This window comes from Myotis myotis, unplaced genomic scaffold (genome assembly GCF_014108235.1).
Source record: "Myotis myotis isolate mMyoMyo1 unplaced genomic scaffold, mMyoMyo1.p scaffold_m19_p_11, whole genome shotgun sequence".
Taxonomy (NCBI): domain Eukaryota; kingdom Metazoa; phylum Chordata; class Mammalia; order Chiroptera; family Vespertilionidae; genus Myotis; species Myotis myotis.
Window position 1 is genome coordinate 51,902,232 of NW_023416315.1, and position 26,504 is coordinate 51,928,735.

General features: G+C 41.9%; 2 pseudogenes and 1 gene segment (V, D, J or C); 1 reads left to right on the forward strand and 2 right to left on the reverse strand.

Annotated features, from left to right (window-relative positions):
• The window catches only part of LOC118666320, a 117,047-nt gene that overhangs the window by 33,057 nt on the left and 57,486 nt on the right, over window positions 1-26,504 (reverse strand).
• Window positions 1-26,504, forward strand: part of LOC118666321 — a 107,801-nt pseudogene that overhangs the window by 15,314 nt on the left and 65,983 nt on the right.
• LOC118666324 lies at window positions 3,180-3,678 on the reverse strand (annotated as a pseudogene).

Below are 26,504 nucleotides of genomic sequence, written 5' to 3' on the forward strand. Positions count from 1 at the left end.
TGAAGAGAGAATTTAGGTGTGACACTGATGTCTAACCACCCAAGAAAGATTTAGTGTAGGGGTGTGGCATACCAAGTTCAAGGACATCCTATTTGTTCCCATGAATCACCTATTCTAAGGAGATAAAGGGTTACAGATCAGATGGAAGCCCCAGTGCTCATGGCAAGTGAATTCATGGTGGGGTATCTGTGTTAGCTCTGGTGTTACTCAAATAAGACATGGGTACCAATGAGCCAGCCTGTGACACAATCATCTCTGCCATATGTCTGTGCTCAAAGCTGCCTTCCAAAGACAAGAAGGGGCCATGCCCATTTTCTCCATAGCACCTGAAGGGATTTTCATGTATCACTTGTCAACTTGGAATGAAAGTAGCTGGTGGCCTCTTTTTAAATAAGGTCTATAGAAGTATATTCATATTTTTGTCGCTTTCTTAAACTTTAAATTTTTATTTATTTTTTTCAATTACAGTTGACATACTGTACAATACTATATTAATTTCAGGTGCTTAAAATTCTCTTTGCACATTGTTTCAGCATCACACCACACCAATTTTCATCAATATAGAGCGATTAAATTTTCTAATTATTTCCACAGCCCAAATGAAGTATTATCATTTCTAGTGTCTCCCTCAACACCTTAAAATTGCTTTTACAAATTTACTCAAATCTCCACATTTATATTCATTCCACTGATTCTTCTGTCTTCAACAAGCCTTCTTTGGGAAGGCCATGCCAGAGTGTCCCTTCTCCTGAACTGACATTAACTGTGCTCTGTCCCCTTCAGTTGGATGACTGAGGCCAATCCGTCAGTGAGGACTGAGACATAGAAGGGAAATGGCTGTAACATCCACACCCATTTTCTCTTTAACTCTTTCTCCAGATATACACCATTCGGCCCATCCTGTGCTCTCTTTTTACCTTCCTTATATTAATCCATACAGTGAGATGTTTTGTTCTCCTAGCTCAGCCCAGGTCTAGAATATGTTTTCTGTTCCATACTTTTATTTTCTTATTCTTAGATATGCCCTTTTACTCTTTTATACATTTATTCAACTAAGAACATATTTCATATCTATTTTTCATGTTCAAGGAACTTGTAGGAAATTCCAAACAAAGAACTGGGAGAAAATAGTGGCTTCTCCTAAAAGGAGGGGTAAGGGTAGACCAACCCACTCACAAAACCATAACTCTTGGAGGGATGAGTTGATTCGGAGCACAGCTGTTTTTTTGTTTTTTTTTTTTGCCAGAATTTGTATCCTGGATGAGGTTCTCTGCATTCCCCAATTCCATGTTATAATTACAATTTTAGTGACTGTTTAGAGGAATGTATGTGATTTAGTGAGACTTTCGTTTCAGTCTCTGCTAGACATTGGGGATCAAGAAACAGAACTGCAGTCCTAGCCAGTTTGGCTCAGTGGATAGAGTATTGGCCTGCAGATTGAAGGGTTCCCCATTTGATTCAGGTCTTGGGCATATGCCTGGGTTGCGGGCTCAATCCCAAGTAGGGGGCATATGGGTAGCAGCCAATCAATGATTCTCTCTCATCATTGATGTTTCTAACTTTCTCTCCATGTCTCATTCTCTCTGAAATTAATAAAAATATATATTTTTAAAAAGAAACAGAACTGTAATCTGGCCCCTCAACACAGAGAAGGAAAAGGAAAAGCTTTTATCTTGTTTTTCACTAATTGAGTACCCCTTTACTGTCAACTACACCTGGAGTGATGGTAGAACCTGCGGGGAGCAACAATAGGGTGTGCCAGATTGCATTGCCTGGTGAATAAAAGGTACAGAACAGAAGCTTCAGCAGTGTCAGGCAGGTAGTTTAGGGCCCATCGGGAAAAGAAGAGGATCCCATGGTACAGTGGTACCCAAGAGAATTAACAAATCCTTGTCAGGGTGACATATGGCACAGAATAAACCCGAGGCTGGAGTAGAAGAAGAATAAACTCCACTAGAAACATGATTTGTCTTCTTTATATACACATGTGAAAGCCCCTGGAATCTTCCCAAACTGTATGGGAGAAGACTTTGCAGGGGGCTTAGCTTCTGGACCAGTGAGAGGGGTGCTGGGGAGCTGATCTAAGAGAAGATTGACTCACTCATTCACTTAATACCACTTTCTTCAGGCACTCTGATAAGGGGGAATATTTTTTAAAAGTAAACAATATAGGCATGGTCCTTGCTCTCATCAACCTCAATGTCTATTATTAGTGTAAATTTCAAATTACAAACAATTGAGTGGGTTAGTTGCCATGAGGATAGAGGTTCCGGCTGTCATACAAGCACCCAGCAGAGGAACTAACCAAACTACTCAGGAATTCAAGGACATTTTCCTGGAGGAAATGACTTCTCAATTCATATGCAGAAGAATTGTTATTAGTAGATATCCAGGTAAATAGGAAGAGGAAGGTGCTTTAGGTAAGATGAACACTATAGGTGATGAGCCAGGAGCGAGTCAGCATAGGACATAGTTGGTCACACGAAAGAGGTGGAATATATAGAAAGGAGGGTGACTACTTGAAAGGTGGTTAAGGAATCCATATGAGAGATGAGGTTTGCTGGACCATGATGTTATCAGCGAGGTAAGAAAAAATAGTAAAATTTGCAAAGAATTTAATACTTGGAAATGTGGAGGGTGTGGCCACGGATTAGGTGTGGAAGGAGAGGGCATCTCTGGCTCAGGCATTTTGGTGGACGGCAAGACACTTTGCTGAGATGTCAGATTTAGCAAAAGACTCAGAACGTGCTATTTCCCTGGTGAGAAAACATCCAGGAATAGGATCTATGATATGGGACAACATTTTGTCAAGTGATTGGATTGGTATGGACTGTTCTTTGGGCAACACTGAAGGTCAGTAAGGAGAAAGGATGTCAGAGTGTATAAGATCCCTTGTCTAGGAAAGGAATCCCTTACCCCAGCTCTAGCCCTAGCACAGTTAGCTTGTCCTGCCTGACCTTTGACAAGCTTATTGGTACAACAAGTGAGAGCAGGACACACTGCAGAAGGTCTGCATCACTCAGAGCCCCGGAAGCTGGGGACTTGGGAGGGACTTCTATGGGCAAGGATGGTGGGGGAAGGTTTTCCTCCTGGTTGGGTGGGGCCTCCTGAGAGAGGAGCCTCCTTGCTCTGTGGCTGCCTTTTTTGTGTGGAGAGGAACTGGCCATGCAGTGCTGTGGTTAGCTGCTGGCACAGAGATACAGAGAGGTCTGGCTGATGTTGGCTGACTCCAGGGTCAATGGGAAATTCCTCTTCTCTGTTCAAGACACCTTGTACCCGTCAGAAACCTCTCCCTTTTCAAAATGATCAACATTAATTGAATAATAGATCAGCTTTAGACCCAGCGCTGGGTCTTGTCGATACCAGTACATCACGTCATGGTTCATATTCTGAGAACAAGTCACTGTCAACTTCTTTTTGGTCTCTGTGATGAGGTGTCTTGGGGTCTGGGTCACTTCGGCTTCTGTGGGACCTGTGAGGAGAGGAGACAGAGCTAGAAGTAGCTGAGGAGGGTGCCTGTGCTGTTGCCTCTAGGAAGAGACTCCAGCTAAGACCTGCAAGCTTTGGCCAAGGATTGCCCAGGTATTCGGGGACTCACCTGCTCCTAGGAGACAAAGCATGACACAGCCCAGGAGCTGAGGGCCCATGGCAGCGTCACACTGGTGTCTGCCGGCTCTGGGGGCTCTGGTTCATTTCTAAAATGTCTCCATTTGGCCCTCATTTTGAGGAGAGAAGCCACTCCCCTTTTCTCAGAGCTTTGACATTTAACACAGGCAACCAATACAAGCCACCGTGGGAGGGCAAGTTTGTGGTCACTGTCATTGTCCCTGCTCTGCTTTGAGGCTGCTTGTTTCTAAGCATGTGACAATGTCTTTTTATCTGTATGCTTTTGTCAAGCTTGGCAAGTGTTTCTGAATTTTGCAACTTTATAATGAAAATTGGTATAACATATTTGAGTATCACTTAGAAATGTGACTACAGGAGACTTATGCTATTATTAAAGCTGTACTTTTATATGTAGAAGTCCTCATTTCTATTCTGCAGAAAAAAATTCCAAGTGTCTTCCCATCTTTGTCTATCCACTGATTATATATATATATATATATATATATATATATATATATATATATATATATTTAGCAATTACCTTTAAAAAGAGTCTCATGTGTAGAAACAGAGAAATCCACACCATAGATTAATTTATTGGTCTGTATCCCGTTCAAAATCCTGGACACACGGCTCTTTCCTCTTCAGCAGATTAGACTTGGTCATAAGTGCTAACAGCTGCTTTCCTCAGGCCGGAGTTTAGGGAATCTTTCTTCCTTTTCCTCTTCTTTCTCCTTCTCTTGAAGGGGCTGGTGAAAGGCAAAGTTGATGTCTGCCTTCTTCGCGAACCTCACATTTATGCAGCACACTCAGTTCCCCTGTATGCTCTTTTTTTTTTTTAAATATATTTTATTGATTTTTCACAGAGAGGAAGGGAGAGAGATAGAGAGTTAGAAACATCGATGAGAGAGAAACATCGACCAGCTGCCTCCTGCACATCTCCCACCGGGGATATGCCCGCAACCCAGGTACATGCCCTTGACCGGAATCGAACCTGGGACCTTTCAGTCCGCAGGCCGACGCTCTATCCACTGAGCCAAACCGGTTTTGGCCTGTATGCTCTTGGTACCGGCTTTGCTTTGCTGCCTTCTCTTCATGTGGCTCCACGTGGAAGGTCCCTGTCCCTGGATGCTGTGTTGCAGCCAGACTACTCTGGATCTAAGTCATGGGGACCCTGCTTGAGGCTGAGGGTGTCACAGCTTCTTTTCTGACTTCCTCCAGCAGCTGCACATATCGTTCCTTTTTCTGGTCACTAAGTCCTTCCTACATTGAGGTGACTTTCCTGGTGTTGCCCAGAATATCTTTCCCCTTGAACAGCTTTGAGATTTCCTTGTGCTTTTTTGGAATCAAAGTATTCTTGTTGGGGAGGAAGAAGACACAGAAGGAGACTGTCCCATCCCTCCTAATTGCTTCCAACCACAGCTACAGCTTCCCAGAGACTTTCCATGTTTTGCCAAATCATCATCTTCAAGCAAGAACTGGGCCTTCATCCCAGCTTGGGGGCTGCCCTCAAATCTCAGAGAGACATTCTTGCCCCCAACAGTCCCTCGTCCATGCCAGTGAGGGAAACAGCTGCTCCCATGGTATTAACTCTGCTCTAAGAAGGAGCATTCTCTCTTTATATTGCTCTACCATTTCTTTCTGTGAAGCACTGTGGCAAGTGAGCTCAGTTTAGCTTCAATCCTCGGTGTTAGTGTTGTCCTGACAAGTCCTCTACATCCCAGCTGTGGGCGTAGGTGTCCTGAGGGAAGGAACGCAGTGTTCATTCTCAAGAACCCGCCTTAAGTCAATAATTCCGTATTACTTAGTCAACCTCATCTCAGTTCAACTGCATCCCCAAAGCTAACTTTACTATCTATTTACCCTCCTGTCCATGGGATTTTCCCAGGTTCCCTGCTGCTCCCAACAACATCAACGTGGATAATGATACAGCAAAGATGTACAATTTGTCCCAAGCATTTTCCATATTAGATTAACCCAACATCCTACATGCCCACTCCCCCACCAGCTAATTCACTCTCCTCAGGCACATGCTTCACCCCCCCTCTCCATCCTGTTGACCGCAGGGCTGCTCTGGTGTCTTCTATTTTTCTCTACATCAACCAAGACTAAAATGCTGCTGAGTCCCCGATAAGCTCACATTAGGAACCAGTTGCTGTACCTTCCCACTCTTTCTTTCTAGAACCTTCCCTGTGATTCCTCTTTTCCAGGGTCACCATATTCAAAAGTTTGGGGAACTCTACTTCCCCAATGCTAGGCAGGCTCCAGTGTCCCTAATAAAGGGGCTGGGAAGAAGAGAGAATCCTCTAGATGGCCAGAGACTCTAAGCCATCTCCCTGCACCTTGTGCACTTGAATACATTTCCTTCTGTACTGTCCCTCTCCCTCTCCCTCTGTCTTTCCCTGTACTTCTGTACTTCCTCACTGCTTGCTCTCAGCCTTCTCTTCTGAGGCACCACTTAGTAAGTCTGCTTCTCTCACCCACCCTTCCTGGGTCCAGTATCTTGACAGCAATAATGATGCCTGCCTCTACCAATTGAAGAGCCATTTCTTTATAACTCCTGTAGAAGAATACAAGGTTTATACCTTTAAATATATAGAAATCTTATTTTTTTCTATGTGTGATCTTGATCCCAGTTATAAACTATAGAATTTTCAGCACACATCAAATCCTATTTTACTTTCCCCAGTTCAGGCCATATTGGTCCTGAGGAAGTCACTCTATCCTCTATATTTTCCTATACTGTATGATTAACCTTTGAAAGACCTCATAAAAGGTATTTATATATTGGGTTTTCTTTCAATTGGTGACACAGTGTGTTTTTTTCCCCCTTTTATTTATTTATTTATTTTTAAATTCGTTATTGTTTAAAGTATTACATGAGTCTCCTTTTGCCCCATTGACCTCTCCCCAGCTGCTCCCAGTCCCCAGCACACGTCCTCATCCCCGTACTGTCTGTGTCCATTGGTCATGCTCATATGCATGCATACAACCACCCCTCAGTCCCTGCCTTACTTCATAGATTGGACATTCTGTTTGATGTTTCTATGTCTCTGGTTCTATTTTTGTTCATCAGTTTATAATGTTGTTCATTATATTGCACAAATGAGTGAGATCATGTGATATTTATCTTTCTCTGACTGGCTTATTTTGCTTAGCATAATGATCTCCAGTTCCATCCATGTTGTTGCAAATGGTAGGAATTCCTTCTTTTTTACAGCAGCATAGTATTCTATTGTGTAGATGTACCACAATTTTCTAATCTACTCGTCTGCTGATGGGCACTTAGGCTGTTTCCAAATCTTAGCTATTGTAAATTGTGCTGCTCTGAATATAGGGGTGCATATATCCTTTCTGATTGGTGTTTCTGGTTTCTTCGGATATAGTCCTAGAGGTAGGCTTACTGGGTCAAATGGGTGTTCCATTTTTAATTTTTTGAGGAAGCACCATACTGTTCACAGTGGCTACACCAGTCTGCATTCCCACCAGCAGGGCAAGAGGGTTTCTTTTTCTCCATATTCTTGCCAGCACATGTTGTCTGTTGATTTGTTGATGATAGCCATTCTGACAGGTGTGAGATGGTACTTCATTGTTGTTTTGAGTTGCATCTCTTGGATGATTAGTGACTTTGAGCATGTTTGCATATGTCTCTTGGCCTTCTGTATGGTCCCTTTTGAAAATTGTCTATTTAGGTCCTTTTCCCATTTTTTTTATTGGGATGTTTTTCTTCCTTTTGTTAAGTTGTATGAGTTCCCTATAAATTTTGGAGATTAAATCCTTATCGGAGATAACATTGGCAAATATGTTCTCTCATGAAGTGGGCTTTCTTATTGTTTTGTTGATGGTTTCTTTTGCTGTGAAGAAGCTTTTTATTATGATGTAGTCCCATTTATTTATTTTCTCCTTAGTTTTCATTGTCCTGGGAGCTATATCGGTAAAGATATTGCTATGACATATGTCTGCTATTTTGCTGCCTATGGATTCTTCTAAGATTTTTATGGTTTCCTATCTTACATTTAAGTCCTTTATCCATTTTGAGTTTATTTTTGTGTAGAGTGTAAATTGGTGGTCTAGTTTCATTTTTTTTTGCATATATCTGTCCAATTTTCCCAACACCATTTATTGAAGAGACAGTCTTGACTCATGTATTCTCTTGTCTCCCTTGTCAAATATTAATTGAGCATAATGGCCTGGGTTGATTTCTGGGTTCTCTTTTCTGTTCCGTTGGTCTATATGTCTGTTTGTGTGCCAGTATCAGGCAGTTTTGAGAACAGTGGCTTTGTTATATAGCTTGATATCTGGTATGCTATTTGGGATCTTTTTTTATTGCAGATGAATTTTTGGAGAGTATGCTCTAGGTCTTTGAAATATGTCATTGGTATTTTAATGGGGATTGCATTGAATCTGTAGGTTGTTTTGGGTAGTATGGACATTTTAATGATGTTGATTCTACCAATCCATGGACATGGTATATTCCTCCATTTGTTTATGTCTTCCTCTATCTCTTTTTTCAACTTTCTGTTATTTTCTGAGTATAGGTCTTTTACCTCCTTGGTTCAGTTTATTCCTAAGTATCTTATTTTTTTTTTTTGTTGCAATGATAAATGGATTGTTGTTGGGTTTTTTCTTTTGTTTGTTTGTTTAGTTTCTCTTTCTGTGAGGTCATTTTTGATGTATAAAAAAAGCCATAGATTTCTGGGTGTTAATTTTGTATCTTGCTACATTGCCCAATTTATTTATTAAGTCTAGTAGTTTTTTGATGGAGCCTTTAGGGTTTTCTATGTACCATATCATGTCATCTGCAAATAACGACAATTTTACTTCTTCTTTTCCAATTTGGATGCCTTTTATTTCTTCTTCTTGTCTGATCACTATGGCTAGCACTTCCGGTACTATGTTGAACAGGAGTGCTGAAAGTGGGCATCCCTGTTTTGTTCCTGTTCTTTGGGGGAAATGGTTTTAGTTTTTGCCCATTGGGTTGACTGTAGTTTATCATTTAAGGCTTTTATTATGTTGAAGTATGATCCCTCTATTCCCACTTTGCTGAGAGTTTTTATCAGGAAAAGGTGTTGAATTTTGTCAAATGCCTTTTCTGCATCAATTGATATGATTATGTGATTTTTGTCTCTCAACTTGTTTATGTGACATATCACATTTATTGATTAGCTGATATTGTACTAGCCTTGCATCCCTGGAATAAATCCCACTTGGTCATGGTGTATGATCTTTCTAATGTAATGGTGGACCTGATTTGCTAAAATTTTGTTGAGGATTTTAGCATCTATGTTCATTAGGGATATTGGCCTGTAATCCTCTTTCTCTGTAGTGTCTTTATCTGGTGTTGTGATTAGGGTAATGCTGGCTTCATAGAAAGAGCTTGGAAGTGTGCCTTCCTCTTGAATTTTTTTGGAATAGTCTGAGAAGGATAGGTTTTACTTCTTCTTTGAAAGTTTGGTAAAACTCCCCTGTGAAGCTGCCCCATTCAGAGCTGTTTGCTGGAGGTTTTTTTGTTTTTGTTTTTTTAAAGGTGGGTTTGCATATTTGTTTGTTATTTTTGTTAATCCTCCCCCAAGGAAATTTTTTCATTGATTTTTTTAGAAAGAGTGGAAGGGAGGGGGAGAGACAGAGAAAGAGAAACATGGATGTGAGAGAAAGAGAAACATTGATGTGAAACTCCTGTTCATTGATTGTCTCCCACATGTGCCCTGACCAGGGCCAGAGATCCAGCCTGCAACTGAGGTATATGCCCTTGGCTGGAATTGAACTTGGGATCTTTCAATCCACAGGCTGATGCTCTATCCACTGAGCCAAACCAGCCAGGGCTTGCTGGAAGTTTTTTGATTACTGTTTCAATTTCATCAGTAGTTAGATTGAGTTTTGGAAGCTTATATTTTCCTAGGAATATGTCAATTTCATCAAGGTTTTCCAGTTCGTTGAAGTAGAGTTGTTTGTAGTATTTTTACACAATTCTTTGTATGTCTGTGGGGTCAGCTGTTACTTCACCTTTTTCATTTTTGATTTTATTTATTTGGGTCCTCTCTCTTTGTTCCTTGGTGAACCTGGCTAGAGGTTCATCAATCTTGTTTATCCTTTCAAAGAATTAGCTCTTGGTTTTATTGACCTTTTGTGTTGGTTTTTTTGGTCTCTGTGTTGTTTATTTCTACTCTGATCTTTATTATTTCATTCATTCTGCTTACTCTGGGCTTTTCTTGTTTTCTTGTAGCTCTTTTTCTAATTCCTTAAGTTACAGGGTTAGATCATTTATTACTTTTTCTTTTTTCTTCAGGTATGCCTGTAGAGCTATGAACTTCCCCCTCAGGACTGCTTTCACGGTGTCCCAGAGATTTTGGATTGTTGTGTTGTCATTGTCATTTATTTTCCGGATGCTTTTTATTTATTTTTTATCTCTTTGGTAACCCAATCATTGTTTAATAGCATGCTATTTAGCCTCCAAGTGTTTGCTTTTTTTCATTGTTTTTATTGTAGATGATTTCTAATTTGATGCCATTGTGATCTGAGAAGATGCTTGGTATGATTTCTATCTTCTTGAATCTGAAGAGACTTTGCCTGTTCTTAATATGTGGTCTATCTTTTAAAATGTCCTGTGTGCACTTGAGAAGAATGTACATTCTCACAATGTTCATTTTTATCAAACTTCCTCTTTCATCATTATTTGAAATACAATATTTGTATTAAGGGATCTCTTAGCACCCTCTAGTGGGATAATACTATGGTAGGCAGAATATGGGCCCCTTAGAAGTATTGAAGTCCTAATCCCCACAACCTGAGACTGTTTAGATTGCCAGAGGGAATTAAGGTTGTGGATGTAGTTAAGGTTGTTAATCAGCTGACCTTGAGCTAGGGAGAGTATCCTGGATTATCCAGTTGTGCCCAATCTAATCACATGGGTCCCTAAAAGTGAAGAACCCTTCCCAGATGTGTTTAGAGGAGACATGAGCATGGAAGAAGGGTTGGAGATGGCACATTGCCCATGAGGGCAAGGTCACTGCACTCTTTGGGTTTGCCATTTTAGTGCAGAGAATATAGCTGCATTGATAAACTGCTGGTGCAGAGGAACTAAGCTCTCTGGTGTCCTGATTTTCTTGGCCTTTCTTCTCTGTTGGTGTGGCAGACAGAATTCTAAGAAGGTCCCCAATGATCCTTGCCCATGTATAATCCCCTCTTTTTTTGAGTATAGATGGAACCTATGAATATGACACCACTCCTGGGATTATGTTATATTTTTTGGCAAAGAGTAATTGTCCAGGTAGGTCTATTCTAATCTCATGAGCCCTTTAACAGCACAACTTCTCCAGCTGGTAGCAGAAGGGGAGGCCAGAGAACTCTTTGAAGCACAAGCTTTTAATGAGCATTTCTGGCTTTGAAGATGGAGGGGGCTGGAAAGAGACTGCAGGAACTAAGGGAAATGCCCAGTGATAGCCAAGGAAACAGGGTCTTAAGTCCTACCACCACAAAGAACTGAAGTCTGCCAATAATGGGAATGAGCTAGGACAAGGGACTGGGCTTTAGAAGAGAAAGCAGTCACATGAGACTCTGAGCAGAGAACCCTGAGCAGAGAACCCCGCCCCCCTTCCCCTCCATCCTATACTTTGCACATGCAGGACTGTGAGGTAATCAGTTGGTGTTGTTTTAATCCCACTAAATTGTTTTCCTCCCTCTGGATAATCCTGAGCCCACATACTGTCTGCAAATCTTTCACTCCCCTCTGCCTTCTGCATCCTCTAGTCCTTACTCCAGCCTCCCCATCTGAGGAAGTCCCACCACAATACCTGTTTTCCTGTACAATAGGGATCAGTCATTGAGAGACTCCATTGAAGAATCTCTGAAGATCTTTTCAAAATAAGGGTTATTTTTTCTTTATTTGATAAGAATTCAATTCAATCAAAATTTTTCCACATCTGTAACTGGGAACTGAAGTTTGCCTTAGAAAATATTCAATTTGGGTTAAGGCTCTCTAGCTTAGAGAAATATCAAGCAGGGGCAGATGCTTTGATTCCAATAGGAAATGTCTTAGAGGGGATAAGAATCAGAAAAGATAAGTAAGGAAGGTTAGGTCACAGCAGGACTTTAGTGCAATCTTGTATGGAATCTTGGGGTCAAAAATCTTGAGGGCAGTGTTCCCTCCCTCTTTGCTTCGCCTCTATTTTGTGCAGAGAGGATGTGGCCTTGCAGCGCTGTGAGTCACTACTGGCACAGAAGTACACAGATGTCTGGTTAATGCTGGCAGACTTCAGGGTCAGGGGGAAGTATTTCAATTCACTTCGAGAGACATGGTACCCGTCAGGGACATCTCCTGTTGCAATGGTTCTGATACCATTTGAGTAGTAGATCAGCTGCAGTCCATATCCCGGGTCTTGGCGATACCAGTACATTGAAATATGATTCATATTCTGTGAGCACTCTAGAGTTAATTCCTTTTTTGTCCCCAAGATCCTATGTCTTGGGAACTGTGTGACTACAGCATCCTGGTGGCCTGTGGAAAAACACAGGATGATCAAATAAAGATAGACCCTGGAGAATGGACACAGATGTTGGAGCCCTGAAGGAACATTTTGTTGTTGAAGCCTGGGAAGCCAGTGACAGGGTCCCTCACCTGTGCCCAGGGCTCACCTACTCCGATGAGACAAATGACAACACAGCAAAAGAATCTGTTGCTCATGGCAGCGTCAGATGAAATGCCGTCTGGGACTGTGAGGAGTTTAGTCTCTGACACCAACACTTGTCATCTACCCCTGGCCAGGAACCACACACCCCTCCCTCACTGTTTCAGAAGAGAAGTGAAAGCCTCTCAGACTTAACAGAATGTGGTGGTTTCATCTATTTAGGCCACGTGATTGTTTGTGTTGTTTGTTTTCTTGAAGAATTAGCATGGCTGTTTTTTGCCTCCTTCAATTTTCTTTTAAAAAATATATATTTATTAATTTCAGAGAGGAATGGAAAGGGAGAGAGATAGAAACATTATTGAAGAGAAAAACATCGATTGGCTGTCTCCTGCATGCCCACTACTGTGGATTGAGCCTGCAACTGGGCATATGCTCTGATTGGGAATCAAACCAGTCACTTCTGGGTTCCTGGGTGGACACTCAGCCGCTGAGCCGCAGGTGGCTGGGCCTCTCCTCTGTGAATTTTCTAATTTCCCTTATATGATTTATCTTTTTTTGATATGGTGGGTTTGCATCTTTTGCAGTTTTTATGAGACTGTTATGGTAAATTGAGTAGTGTTTATGGACACTGCGTGTTTTATCTGAACACTTGGAACTCTTTCCATTTTATCTCTTTACCCAACTTCAAATTCTCCTCTAAAAGTACTTCCATCTCTTTAGCCAGCCGAATATGATTCATTTCCATGAGTGCCACACAATCTCTGCATTTGTCCATTTCTCTTTCTGAGGGGTGATTCTTAAGGGAGTGAAGCAGAATGGAGCAACCAAATACATAGAAACATAGGGGAGTCTGGTAAGTGCCTAGAATGTGTGCATAGACGGTTTGGATCTGTCTGAGCAGAGGTTCCACCAGCTAGAACTGGGTATGGACAAATGCTGAGGCACAGAGTTGTAGCAGCTGTTTCCATTCAGGTGATCTACTAACTGCTTTGAAAAATGCTGGCTTTGGGGGAAAAAAGTATTTTATGGAAATTGGGAGATGTTAGTCACCACAGATGAACTGAAATTCAAATGTCATTGATATGGCTTTTTACTATTTAACATTATTTCTAGGCAGATTTTTTTTTAATCCTCAAGGATGTGGCTGTGAATTGTATAGATCAACTGCTAGCATGGAAATGCAAAGGTATCTCCAGGACCAGGGAGAAACCCTCCTCCTTCTGCTGGGAGACTCTGCCCTCATCAGGGAATGTTTGCAGTAGAGCCAGTGAGCAGTGGGCCCGCTATAGTCCCAACCTTGTACTTAGTCACAGCAGATATTCTGTCATAATGACATTTTTAAAAAAACCTTTCCCTCTCTACTTCTCTATGTCTCTAGGTTCTGGATAGCTCTGGCATCCAGGTGACCTGTGGGGGAGAAGGGTATGGAAGTTACAAGCAGTGTCCACCTGGAAGCCCAATGTTTTGAACATAAAACACACACACACACACACACACACACACACACACACACACATGTCATGATGCTGGGGCCTAGAAACCCAGAGTCTAATTTTTCTTGTGCTGTATGATCTTATCCACTAAGGAGACAAGAAGGTTATTTCTCGGAGGAGCTGATACCCATGGAAGGATGGGAGAAGAAATGGGTCTTCTTCCAGCTCTTGTCAGTCTGGAGGTTTGCCTGTGACGTCACTGTCCTGCCCACACCCATAGTCCCAACCCTGCACAGATGGAGTCTTTCCTTCCCTTCACAGAACACCAGACATCACATGACTTTCCTGGGCCATTCATATTGTGAAAAACAATTACTCTTTGGGTTTATGCATGCTATTCCTTTGCATTCTTTCTGAATCAGCCTTAGTTCTTCATGACATCTGTGACATTCCTTAACAACTACCATTGAAACTAGGGTAGTAGTTAATACAGAAGGCTTTAGAGGGAGACTGTCTGGATTTGAATACTGGTTCTGTTACTTAACTGTCATCTTAGGCAAGTAAATGAACTGTTTTCTGCTCAATTTTACTATCTGTAATTTGTGCCAATAAAAGGATAAACTTAACAGAGTTGCTGTGAGGGTTAAATAAGTTAATATGTTAGTGATTATAACAATGCCTAATACATAGCAATCACTCATTAAGGTTTAGCTTTCAAAATGGTTAATTAGTAGTATTGCTACTAATATTATTGCTGCTAACATCATCTTTTATTATTGAGTCTAATTTTTGTGCTGGGAATTATTTTAAGCAATTCACATACATTTTCTCTACTAAATAAAACCCAATGGGAACCAAATATTATTGAGTCCATTTTATAGACTAAGAAATTATCTTTAGAGAGATTAAGTAGCTTGGAAGTATTGGAACATGACCAGATAAGTCTAATTCATATTCTATAGAATCTATAAAAATAAAAGCATAATATGCTAATTAGACTGGACCTCCTTTCGGACAACCTTCCAGATGAAGCCAGGGCTGTGAGGGAAGCCCGTGTCCTGGGTGCCAGAGGGAAGCTGGTGCCGGCAGCTGGGGGAAGGAGGGCCTGCTCTTGCATAAGGCCTCTAGTATTTACATAATAGCTAAAACCATGATGAAGAGATTAAGCCAAATGAGGAATCTGACTGGCTTTACTCTCTGGAAGCCTCAAGATATAGGTTTCACCTGTGAGCCCAGCACTCGCCTCTTCTCAGGAGACATAGGCCCCCTAGCTGATGGCTGCACTTTTGTCCTTTGCCTCCCCGAGCTCGAAGGTCTGGTTTCCTGCAGATGGAGACCAGCATCTCCAAGATTCAGTGTATTCACAGAAGAAGCATTGATCTGTGAAGTAGCTTCTCAGTGATCAGAGGAGTCTCCAGAGGTCCAAGTCTGAAGATAGGGGAGTTGTGGAGGGTTTTCTTGCAACCACTGTTTCTGGCTCATGTTGATTTAGTTAAAATTCCATTGGTTTAGAGGTAGAGTACTGAAAGTGATCAGTTCTGGTCCTTCTATTAGTCCAAGCTGTGGGAAGAGGGATTAGGCTTGGTACTCTGAGACAGTGTACATGAAGTAACTAGATGTACACAAGGAAGGAACCATTGACCAGAGATAGCCTGTGGAGAAAGCCAAAAGAACCTTCTGCTTCTCAGCTAGCAAGCTGTCCTGCAGATAGCCAACTGTCAAATAATGTTGCACTTATCTTGAGGGATCCGACGGCGCAAGCCTCAACTGGACTCTGTAGTTAGATGCAGGGGGGAAGTCAGCCCTGACTGTGGGCTCAGTGTTCCCCAGCTTCAGAGAGAGTGACTTACCCAGGTTAGTTTTCTGCTCAGACTGTTGCTCGAGCACACTGGCCCCTCAGGGCTGAGGAGTCTGGGAAGATTCATGGTGGCTTCTGTAGTTTAGGTTTATGAAGGTGGAACTTTCTCACCTTTGTGACTGCCCTTTGTGTGCAGGCTGTAGGTGCCCGTGTGATGCTGTGTGGCTGCTGGCACAGAGGGGCTGGTGGACACTAGCCTTAGAGAAAAATGTTCCTTCCTTATTCTGGAGACAGTGGACTCAGAGGGCAGCTCTCCTTTCTCTGTGCGATTAACACCATATGAGTAATGGATCAGTTGTAGTTCCATTCCCAGGTCTTGATGCTATCAGTACATTTTGTCATGGCCCATGGTTTGATAACATTCCAGGGTAATCGTCTTTCCTGTCCCTGTAACACAGTGTCTTGGGGTCTGGGAGACAACAGGACCCATGGGGCCTGAAAGAAGGAGACAAACATTGCCAACAGCATCCAGGATGGCCTTGATGCTGGATCCAGGAGCAAACCCTGATTGGGGAAAATGTTCCTTTCTGATTTTACAGAAATCTGTGCCTTGACTTACTTGCCTGCGGAAGGTAAAGGGCCACATAGCAGAGGAGCCTGAGAGCCATGGGCACAGTTAGGCAAGAAGTTCTGAGGAAGTCATTGTGTGACAACAGTCCCTGCTTCTTTGCTGGGCCCCACAGACATCCTGTTGCTATAGCTATGTTGTCTATATTGCTTTACTCATCAAAGGAATAATATTTTTGTTCACTTCTCATATCCAAAGTAGGCTAGAGACTTTGGTTATTTACCTTAACTCAAGTCTCCACTCTTTCACAAAACATTAAATTGCAACTGTTTTACAAGCTGTGAAGGTGAGGACTGCAGAGCTTTGAGAGACTATAATAAGGAGGATTTGACCTAGTTAGGAAGCTTGGGAAAGGAAATCTTTGAGGGGCACTCTGAAGAATGGACTAGAAAGAACTCTGCAAAGATAAGAGAGAACATTCAAAAGAATGGCCCAGTGAACAGAGTGGCTCCATCACACAGGGCACAGGGGAGCATGTTGTGAGGACTAAATGAGGCAACCCATTTAGATAATATGCGTGAAGGGCTTGAAGCAGTAACGGACATTCACTGACTTGTCAGAAAAATGTATTGTGATTATCATGTGGTAATTCCACAACTTTCTCAGTCTTATGTCTCCCTGAATTGGCATTCAGATTTTACCAACCTTCTCAATTTAGGCTCCATTCATCTTTCTTTTGACTGCAACATCAATCATGTCAGAACAGAAAACTCAGATTGGCAGTTCTTTACATGCTTTGATTATATTAGCTAAACATTTTGGGGCACTGCTGCAGTACTAGCCTCTCTCTTCTCTGTTCCTCATTTTGTTTCAATAGAAAAATCTTTAGCTTTGATTCTGAGTCTCCAAGATTAACTCCAGGAGTCCATTTCCCCTTCCTCTGCTCCCTTCGCCTTAGTTCACATGGATGCACAGTTGACATTCAATAAAATTCTTGCTTATGTCCTGCTAATCTGGGGTTTTGGATTTTGACTGTTATATCTGTGTTATTTGAGGATCACCTCTTCAATCTTTATGTATTTTATATATAGCACCTGTAGCTCCTGCTCACTCTTGCTTTCTCATATGACCTATCAAACCCTGAAATAGTCTTATCCCACCAGGACCTCCTTTAAGATAGAGGTAATTATTAAAGGCATTAATGAAAGCTGGTCTTACACTCATAGGTAGTGTTGAGGAAGAAAAATAAATAAACATAATGTTACTGCCCCCTACTGGAAAAAAGAAGAAATGGGTGAATAGATACAAGAGAAATGGGAAGGTTCCTTCTGATGAATTGTAAAAAGTAAAAAACAGGAAGGAGAGAGGCGCTGAGTTGTTCTCAGAGTCAGAAGATTGAATTTGAGTGATGAGTTAACGAAAGTCCTCACTATTGGCTGGATGTAAAATTTGTATTACAGCAGAAGTGATTAAAGAAAGGGGGAAGAATGAGGGGAGAGATCTTGAGTTGGGAGTAGATATGTGAGAGGCTCAGGTCCTGCTCAGATAAAGAGGAATTTGAAGGCAGAGTAAACAGTCCACCCCCTTGTCGCCTAGCAGTGGAATAACTCCTGCATGGCCCACTTTCAGGTAGAGCCAGGGAAGTCTCTGGGTCAGCTGCTGAGAATTTCTAAATATCAACAATTAAGGGTACAGGAATTATCAAAGACAATTGCTACATATGTCTATACATATTTTTAGCCCAATAAAATACCCTCTCATATTTTTTAGTGTTAGTCTGCCTATGTAAATATGCTTAAGAAAATATATTTTCTTTTTTGTAAAAGGCCTTGTAGGCCCTGGCTGGTGTGGCTCAGCTGGTTGAGTGTCATCCCATGCACCTAGAAGTCACTTGTGGATTCTAGGTCAGGGTACATGCACAGGTTCAGGTTTGATCCTCAGTAAGGGGATGTGCAGGAGGCAGCAGACTGATAATGTTTTTTACTCTCTCTCTCCCTCTCTCTCAAAAGCAATAAAAACATAGTTAAAATATTATAAAATGATTTGTAGTTGGGGTGGGGGTGTGGAGAACTTAAATAAACATGCATCAGAACTCAGAGCATATTACTTGGGAGAAAATCCTGAAGAGCTATTTGAACACATATTTGAGTCTATTTTCCTTTCCTCCATCCATCCCTTCTTTCTATGATGTTAGAGGGACATCACTCTTAAACTAAAAAATATATAGTCTTGGAAGGAGTTCGCTGGCTCCCAGAAGGGTGCTCCCTGCAGAGGAGCCAGGGATTTATTCCAATGCCTTGAAAGAAAGAACTTCCAACCTCCTAGCTCTGGCTTCATGTTGGAGAGCAGGCAATTTTTTTTGCAATTCAGTACATCCAGATAATGAGATAAGTCTATCTGCTTCTGCAGGTTCTGACTAATCTCAACAGAGATCTAAGTGTGGGGCAGTAGATGAATGATAACTTTTATAGACCACAGTCTCTATTACTTGAACTTCACCTTCATTTAATGGTCATTAAATTTTTTTTAAATGAAATTACAGGAAACAAGTGAGTCTGTGTGTTCTTAGGATAAAGGCAAGTAGCAAATACCTAAACCGTGGTTGAGTTTGGAGGAACTGGGACTGAGTAAAGGCTATCAGGTTAAAGGGGCTGTCAGCAGGGACAGAATGAAGTGGGGCTGTTACTAATTGGGTGGGGAAGTGAACCATTAAAGATCACATTACATTTGAGACAGTAAAAAAACAACAACCATGCTCTTATTGAAAATCATGATGGTGTTGTTCAATGCTCAGGTTCATTCTCCTGGAAGAACACTGTTAGGCTAGCCTTAGTAGAAGATATAAAGAGTTATAAGGCCATTACATTTTTAACTTTTTGGGGACCTTCCATACTAGATGGGCTGCACCAATCTGCATTCCCATCAACAGTGCATGAGGGTTCCCTTTTGTCCACATCCTTGCCAATACTTATTGTTTATTGACTTCTTGATGATAGCCATTCTGACTCAGCAATTCTACTTCTGGGCATATATCCCAAGAAACCCAAAATGCTAATTCAAAGGAATATATGCACCCCTATGTTCATTGCCGTGTTATTTATAATAGCTAAGGTATGGAAGCAACCCAAGTGCCCATCAATAGACAAGTAGATAATGGAATATTGCTTGGCTATAAAAAAGAATGAAATCTTACCATTTGAAATAGCATGGATGGACCTAGAGCAGTGGTGGCGAACCTATGACACACGTGTCAGAGATGACATGTGAACTCATTTTTTTGGTTGATTTTTCTTTGTTAAATGGCATTTAAATATATAAAATAAATATCAAAACTATAAATATTGGTTTTACTATTGTTGCAAATATCAAAAAATTTCTATATGTGACACGGCACCAGAGTTAAATTAGGGTTTTTCAAAATGCTGGCATGCCGAGCTCAAAAGGTTCGCCATCACTGACCTAGAGGGTATTATCTAAGTGAAATAAGTCAGATAAAGGTATATGATTTCAATTGTATGTAGAGTCTAAAGAACAAAATAAATAAACAAAATTGAAACAGACTCATAGATACAGAGAACAGATTGATGTTTTCCAGAGGGGAGGGGAGTTGGAGGACTGAGTGAAAAAGGTGAAGAGATTAATAAGTACAAATTGGTAGTTACAAAATACTCATGAGGATGTAAAGTACAGCCTAAGGAATATAGTTAATAATACTAGAGTCCAAGTGAATGAAATTCGTGCACTGGGGGGATTGTCCCTCAGCCCAGCCTGCACCCTCTCCAATCTGGGACCCCTTGGGAGATGTCCAACTGCTGGTTTTGGCCCGATCCCTGTGGGACATTCTCTCCAATCTGGGACTCTCTCTAATCTGGGACCCTTTGGGAGATGTCCGACTGCCGGTTTCGGCCCTATCCCTGTGGTATTGGGCCAAAAGCAGCAGTCAGACATCCCTCTCACAATCCGGAACTGCTGGCTCCCAACTGCTCGCCTGCCTGCCTGCTTGATTGCCCCTAACTGCTTCTGCTTGCCAGCCTGATCACCCCTAACCATTCCCCTACCAGCCTGATCAACACATAACTGCTCTCCTGCTGGCCCGATCACCCCCAACTGTCCTCCCCTGCTGTCCTGGTCGCCCCTAACTGCCCTCCCCTGCCAGCTATCTTGTGGCTCTGGGCGCCTCCATCTTTGAGGGTATGGCAGTCAATTAGCATATTCCCACCTTATTGGTTGTGGGTGCTTCCATCTTTGCAGCCTGCTGCTCAGTCATTTGGTCATCCCTCACTAACCCCCCTGCTGGCCTGGTCGCCCCATGCAGCCTCTTCGGTGGTCCGTTTGGTTGCAGTGGTCACTTAGGTTTTTATATATATATATAGTTTGTAATAGCTATGTATGGGGACAGGTGGGGACAGGAAATATCAGGGGGATCACTTTGTAAAATACATGATTTTCTAACCAATATACTGTACACCCGAAACCAATACAAAATAATATTGAATGTCAATTGTAATGAAAAAAAAATGTCTAAAAAAAGAGATAAAGAGGGTCAGTAGTCATGAGAGGTGGGTTCCATCTAGCCTGTGGTTTCAGAGTCATCACTTGGATGGGGCATTGACCCAGTGTGCCCCTAAGCCAGCCGTGGGCAAACTACAGCCCGCGGGCCGGATCCGGCCCGTTTGAAATGAATAAAACTAAAAAAAAAAAAAAAACCGTACCCTTTTATGTAATGATGTTTACTTTGAATTTATATTAGTTCACACAAACACTCCATCCATGCTTTTGTTCCGGCGCTCCGGTCCAGTTTAAGAACCCATGGTGGCCCTCGAGTCAAAAAGTTTGCCCACCCCTCCCTAAGCTCAGACTGAGGCTCACCCAGCATGAAACTACTCAGAGCTCTCAGGATCCCACATCCCACATCTTGGAAGCCTCCTGTGCCCTTCTGAGCAAATAACCCACCCACATGCTTCTCTTTCTGTGTGGAGAGCAGGTGGCCAAGAAACGCTGTGTGAGGCTGCTGGTACAGAAATAAACAGCTGTCTGGTTTGGGCTGGCAGCCTTTAGAAAGAGGGGGAATTTTGCATGCTCCTTTCGAGAGGCACTGTACCCATTGTGGACATCTCCTTTGTAAATTTTTTCATTGTACGAGTAGTAGATCAGCCGTAGCCCCAGTCCTGGGTCTTGTCGATACCAGTACATATAGTCATGATCCTCATTCTGAGAACATTCCAGAAAAATGCTGTTTCCTGTCTCTGCAATCTTATTCTTTGGGGTCTGGAAAACACCAGCATCTATGTACCCTGTGAGGAAACAAAACAGAAACTAGAGACAGAGCCTTAGAAGTGTCCTCTTGCCACAGTCTCAAGGGAGAAGCCTCAGCCAGAATCTGGACATTTAAGGCAGGGACTTCCCACCTGTTTCCCAAGCCCACCTGTTCCAAGGAGACAAAAGGCCACACAGCAGAGGAGCATGGAGTCCATGGCCAGGAGAGGCAGGGTGGAGGTGTTTCCAGCTCTGGGTATTGGTAAAAATAGGGCATGGAAATAAGAAATTGTAAAGATTCAGCCAGTGATGTCATTGCCCCTCCCAACTTTCTAGGCCACAGAGGAAGATACAGCCATGCCCCCTACCCCCTACCCCCAAAGTTTAACCTTCTTCCTCCATTATGGCTCAGGCAGGTGGTGTTCCTGTTTACTTATCCCATGTCCTTTCAGCGGAGGCGGAGGCGAAAACTTACTCCACTTCCTTCCCTTCCTGGTTCTCCCCTGCCATCTGTCAGAGAGTGGTCTCTCTCTCCCTCTTCCCAGGGCTGCCTATTTCAGTTGTTCAGGGAAGCGTCATTTGCCCAATTGAATAGGCTATCAAGGAGATTCACAGTCTTTTCAAATAGAAGGAATCTAGTCTCCTTGGAGGGTTGTGACAACTAACATTTCTTTCTGCATATATTCATTTATTTTTCTAGCTCAGATCTAGGTAACCTATGCAATTTGAATATGTTCAGCATAAAGCTTGAAAGGTGTTTCTTTTTTCTCTTTTATTTTTTGGGAGAGGGTCAGCACTACAACTTTGTTCCAAATTGTCACTGTTTTCTAGTGGCTGCTGTTTTTCTGGTCAATGTTTTCTGGGTGAAGATCATTACTGAAAATATTGGCTCATTACAGAAAGTATTCACTTCAGGTGGGTATGTACTTCCAAGAAATACTTGACATCTTCACTCATATTGTGAGTTAACTAAGAATAGTTGAACACAGAGGTAATTTTAGCAAACATCAATTATTTCTGATATTAGGAGGAAGTGTTCAATATTTTAATGCAACAAATTATAAATATAGCACAGCTGCAGGATAGGTGAAATCCCGGCTGATGTAATTAAGTGCTCATCCATGGATATAGCATGAGCCCTACTATAGTCAGTCCTGCTTCATAGCACATTACAAAAGATTTTTGTTTTATTTTCCTGTTGATTATGAAAATTTCTAATGTATACAAATTAGATATAATAGCATTATGAGCCCTTCTGTCTCAGCTTTGATAATTACCAACTCTGACCTCTCTTGTTTATTCTCCATCTACTTCTCTCCCTCCCACATTATTTTGCACTAGAGGCCTAGTGCACAAATTCGTGCATGGGTGGAGTCCCATGCTGGCCCTTGCTGGCCCAGGATCCAGATCCATCCCGCTGACATTCGCACCAGTTGTTGGGAGCCACCTGGCAGCCACTTTTATATTGTTTCTTCCAGGGTCTAGGGAGGGGAAGAAGCCATGGTGCCCAAGGCCGACTTCCAGAAGGCCAGTGGCACTGTCAGGATCATGCTGGCAGCACTGGTCTGTCGGTGCTTGGCCCATTCTCTGGAGATTAGACCTGCAGGACTACTGAGGGAGTGAATGGCTGCCGCCAGGCTGGTGGACTGCCAAGGCGGGTCAGTTAGCTAAGCAGCACTCCTACTGTGGGAGCACACTGACCACCAGGGGGCGGCTCCTGCATTAAGCATTGGCCCCCTGGTGGTCAGTGTGCATCATAGCGACCCATCAACTGGTCATTCTGGTCGTTCTGGTCATTCTGGTCACTTGGTTGTAATGGTCACTTAGACTTTTTTATATAGACTGGAGGCCTGGTGCATGAAATTCGTGCATGGGCAGACAGGGGGGTGGGGGGCGTGTCTCTCAGCCTGGCCTGCACCCTCTGAAATCCGGGACCCCTTGGGGGATGTCTAACTGCCGGACATCCCTCTCACAATCCAGGACCACAGCTCCTAACAGCTCACCTTCCTGCCTGCCTGATTGCCCCTAACCCCTCTACTGCCTGCCTGATTGCCCCTAACTGCCCCCCTGCTGGCCTGGTCGCCCCCTAACTGCTCACCTGCCAGCCTGGCCACCCCCTAATTGCTTGCTCCCCTGCTGGCCTGATTGCCTCTAACCACCTCTGCCTCAGCCCCCACCACTGTGGATTTGTCCAGAAGGAAGTTGGACAGCTGGAAGATGTCTGGTCAACCCAGTCTAATTAGCATATTACCCTTTTATTAGTATAGGTCAGTGGTCGGCAAACTGCGGCTCGCAAGTTGAATGTGGCTCTTTGGCCCCTTGAGTGTGGCTCTTCCACAAAATACTGACTTCTGCACATGGGCCACGAAGTTTCAATTGCGCTGTACATACGCGCCTGCACGTGGTATTTCGTCTGATAGATGAAACAAGTATACAAGATGAGTGTGGATGGGAGAGTTGGAAGGGGTCGACCTCAGCAAACATACCTCAATCAGATTGAGGACGTTTTTGCAAAGGCCAGCTTAGGAGTACCCTAATTAAGTTAATAACAATGTTCCTACCTATATAGTTTAAGTTTAAAACATTTGGCTCTCAAAAGAAATTTCAATCGTTGTACTGTTGATATTTGGCTCTGTTGACTAATGAGTTTGCCGACCACTGGTATAGGTAGTCACTGTTTATTTAGGAGTACCCAAGTAATATTTTATACCCACTGTATACATTGTATATGACATATACCAGTGCCTCTCTTCTAATCTCTCCTTTTGGGTAGAGTTCTCCATTAATAATACCTATATAAATATAGACTTATTCCAGTAAATTGCTTATCCAAGGTCTTAATGAATACAAACAGGATAATTATAATGAAGATGATCATTTTGCCCCAATGTGCAGTTCTTAAAGTCAACATGCTGCTCTGCTGCCCCCTGCTGGAGACAGTGATTTGAGTGGAAGACAGGTTTGGTAGTTGAATGAATAAAAACTATTATTTTGGGGTCACATAGGTTGAGAGAACAGACGCAGGTCCAGTGGAGTCCTGCAGAAGTTTGTAGGGGCAGGGCAAGGACAGGAGAAGCAGAAGTCGCTCTGGGAGCAGAATCCAGGCCAGAGCAGGGGAGAGAGAGACTATTATCAAAGGAATGGATGGAGGAGACAGGTAATGGGATGGTAATGGAATTGAAAAAGACACTCCAATTTATGGATAACTCAGAGGGTCCTTGGTGCATGAGTCAATATTCTCCCTACTCTGAGATAATTGGACACGTATGGCTCTCAAGTCTGATTTATGAGCCACATTTTCTCTTCTCATTTGTGATTTATTGATCTGTATAAAAAATACCCTCTGGCAAAAAGCATGCCAGATAAGAAATGACTTTTTACTATTGGTTAGTGCTTTTGTGTCATAAGAAAATTTTGTCCTGTATTATCTCCTATAGGATTTGTAGTTTTCACTTTTACACTTACCTCTAAGGTTCATCTCATGTTGATTTTTATTTACAGTATGAGATACCAGTAAAATTGATTTCTTTCCATGTGCTTAGCCAGTTGTTCCACCATTATTTGTTGAGAAAATTCCTATCTTAATGCAACTTGCAATCCAGAAACATGATATATCCTTCCATTTTAATGTTTTCTTTAATTTCACTTTGCCCTGGATTGTAATTTTTCATTGAACATCTTTTGCTAAATTTATTCCTCTCATTGATACTATTGTACATGGTATTTTTTCCTGAAAGTTAATGATTCAATTGTTTGCAACTATTATAAAAACACCTGTGGTTTTTTTTTCTATTAGCTGTGTATCCTGGGATCTTGCTAAATTCACTAATTATTTCTAATTATGGTCCATTGATTCCTTAGGGGTTTCTATATAAGCAATTATGTAATTTAAATATAGTGATAATTTTACTTCTTCATTTATAATATTTAGGAGTTTTATTTCATTGGGGGGGCGGGGCTTATCACACTGGTTAAGACCTCTAATATAATGTTTAAGAAAATAATGCAATGTGAGAGAAAACATCAAGCTTTATTCCCAATTATAGGAGGAAAGTATTCAATATTTACCATTAAATAGGGTGTCGGTTGCACAATTTTCATTGCTGCTCTCCATCGGATTGAGAAAATGCTTTTCTATTAGCAGTTTGCTGAGATTGTTTATTTTAAATGTGTGTTTGATTTTGTCCAAAGTTTTCTCAGCATCTATTGAGAAGGTTAGATAATTATTCTTCATTGTTCTGCTAATATGATGAAATACATTGATTTTTTAATGCTAACCCATTGTTTGTCCTGCAATAAACCTACTGGTTATGACATAGTATCATTGTATATTTATTCACACATAAACACATGTGGGAAGAGCTCAGGAAATTTATCTCAGTGCAGTGGCAGATGCAATGGCGTGAGCGCACTCCGCCTATACAAGCTTCCTTGGCACACCAGGAAGTGGCAGCGCCAGCCTGAGTAAGCCCCCTAGAGCCCCTACATAGTACCCTAACTTTCCTACCATTGGTTGCCCTAAGGATGTTGTAAACTTCTGATTGGTCCAGAAAGTTATATATATCCCTGTACTTAAACAATAAAGTTCAGATCTGCGTCTTGAACCTGATCTCCGGAGTCGGGCATGCTTCGTTAGGACTCCATCGGCCTCACCCCCGCGGGACCCCCTGCCTCAAACACACGTGTAGATACAGATGCACATTTGAACTTGATTTGTTAATATGTTGGGAAGTATTTTTTTCACCTATGGTCATACAGAATATTTCTCTGTAATATTTTTTGTCCAATGTTGGCATCAGGATTTTGTCAGGTTCACATAATGAGTTGTGAAGTGTTTCCTTCTCTTTATGGTCTAACAAAATGTTTATTTAAAGTTGGTATATTTTTTCTCTTAAATTTTTGATAAAATTCACCAAGAAAGGTATTTGGTTTTGTAGTTTTCTCTGAGGGGGTATTTTTGATTAATAATTCCATTTGCTTCATGTAAGAATTTTTACATTTCTGATTTTATCTTAAATCAGTTGTTTGCAACTAATTTTGTGTCATCTAATTTGTAGAATTTATTGGCAATGCTTATTTTTTATATTCTATCACCATTATGTCTGTTGTATCTATAGAGATATCTTTTTATCACTGATATATCTTTGCCCTTTTGGCTTGATTGCTGCAGGTTTATCATTTTTATCAATTAATCAAACTATGATCATTTTTCTTCAAAA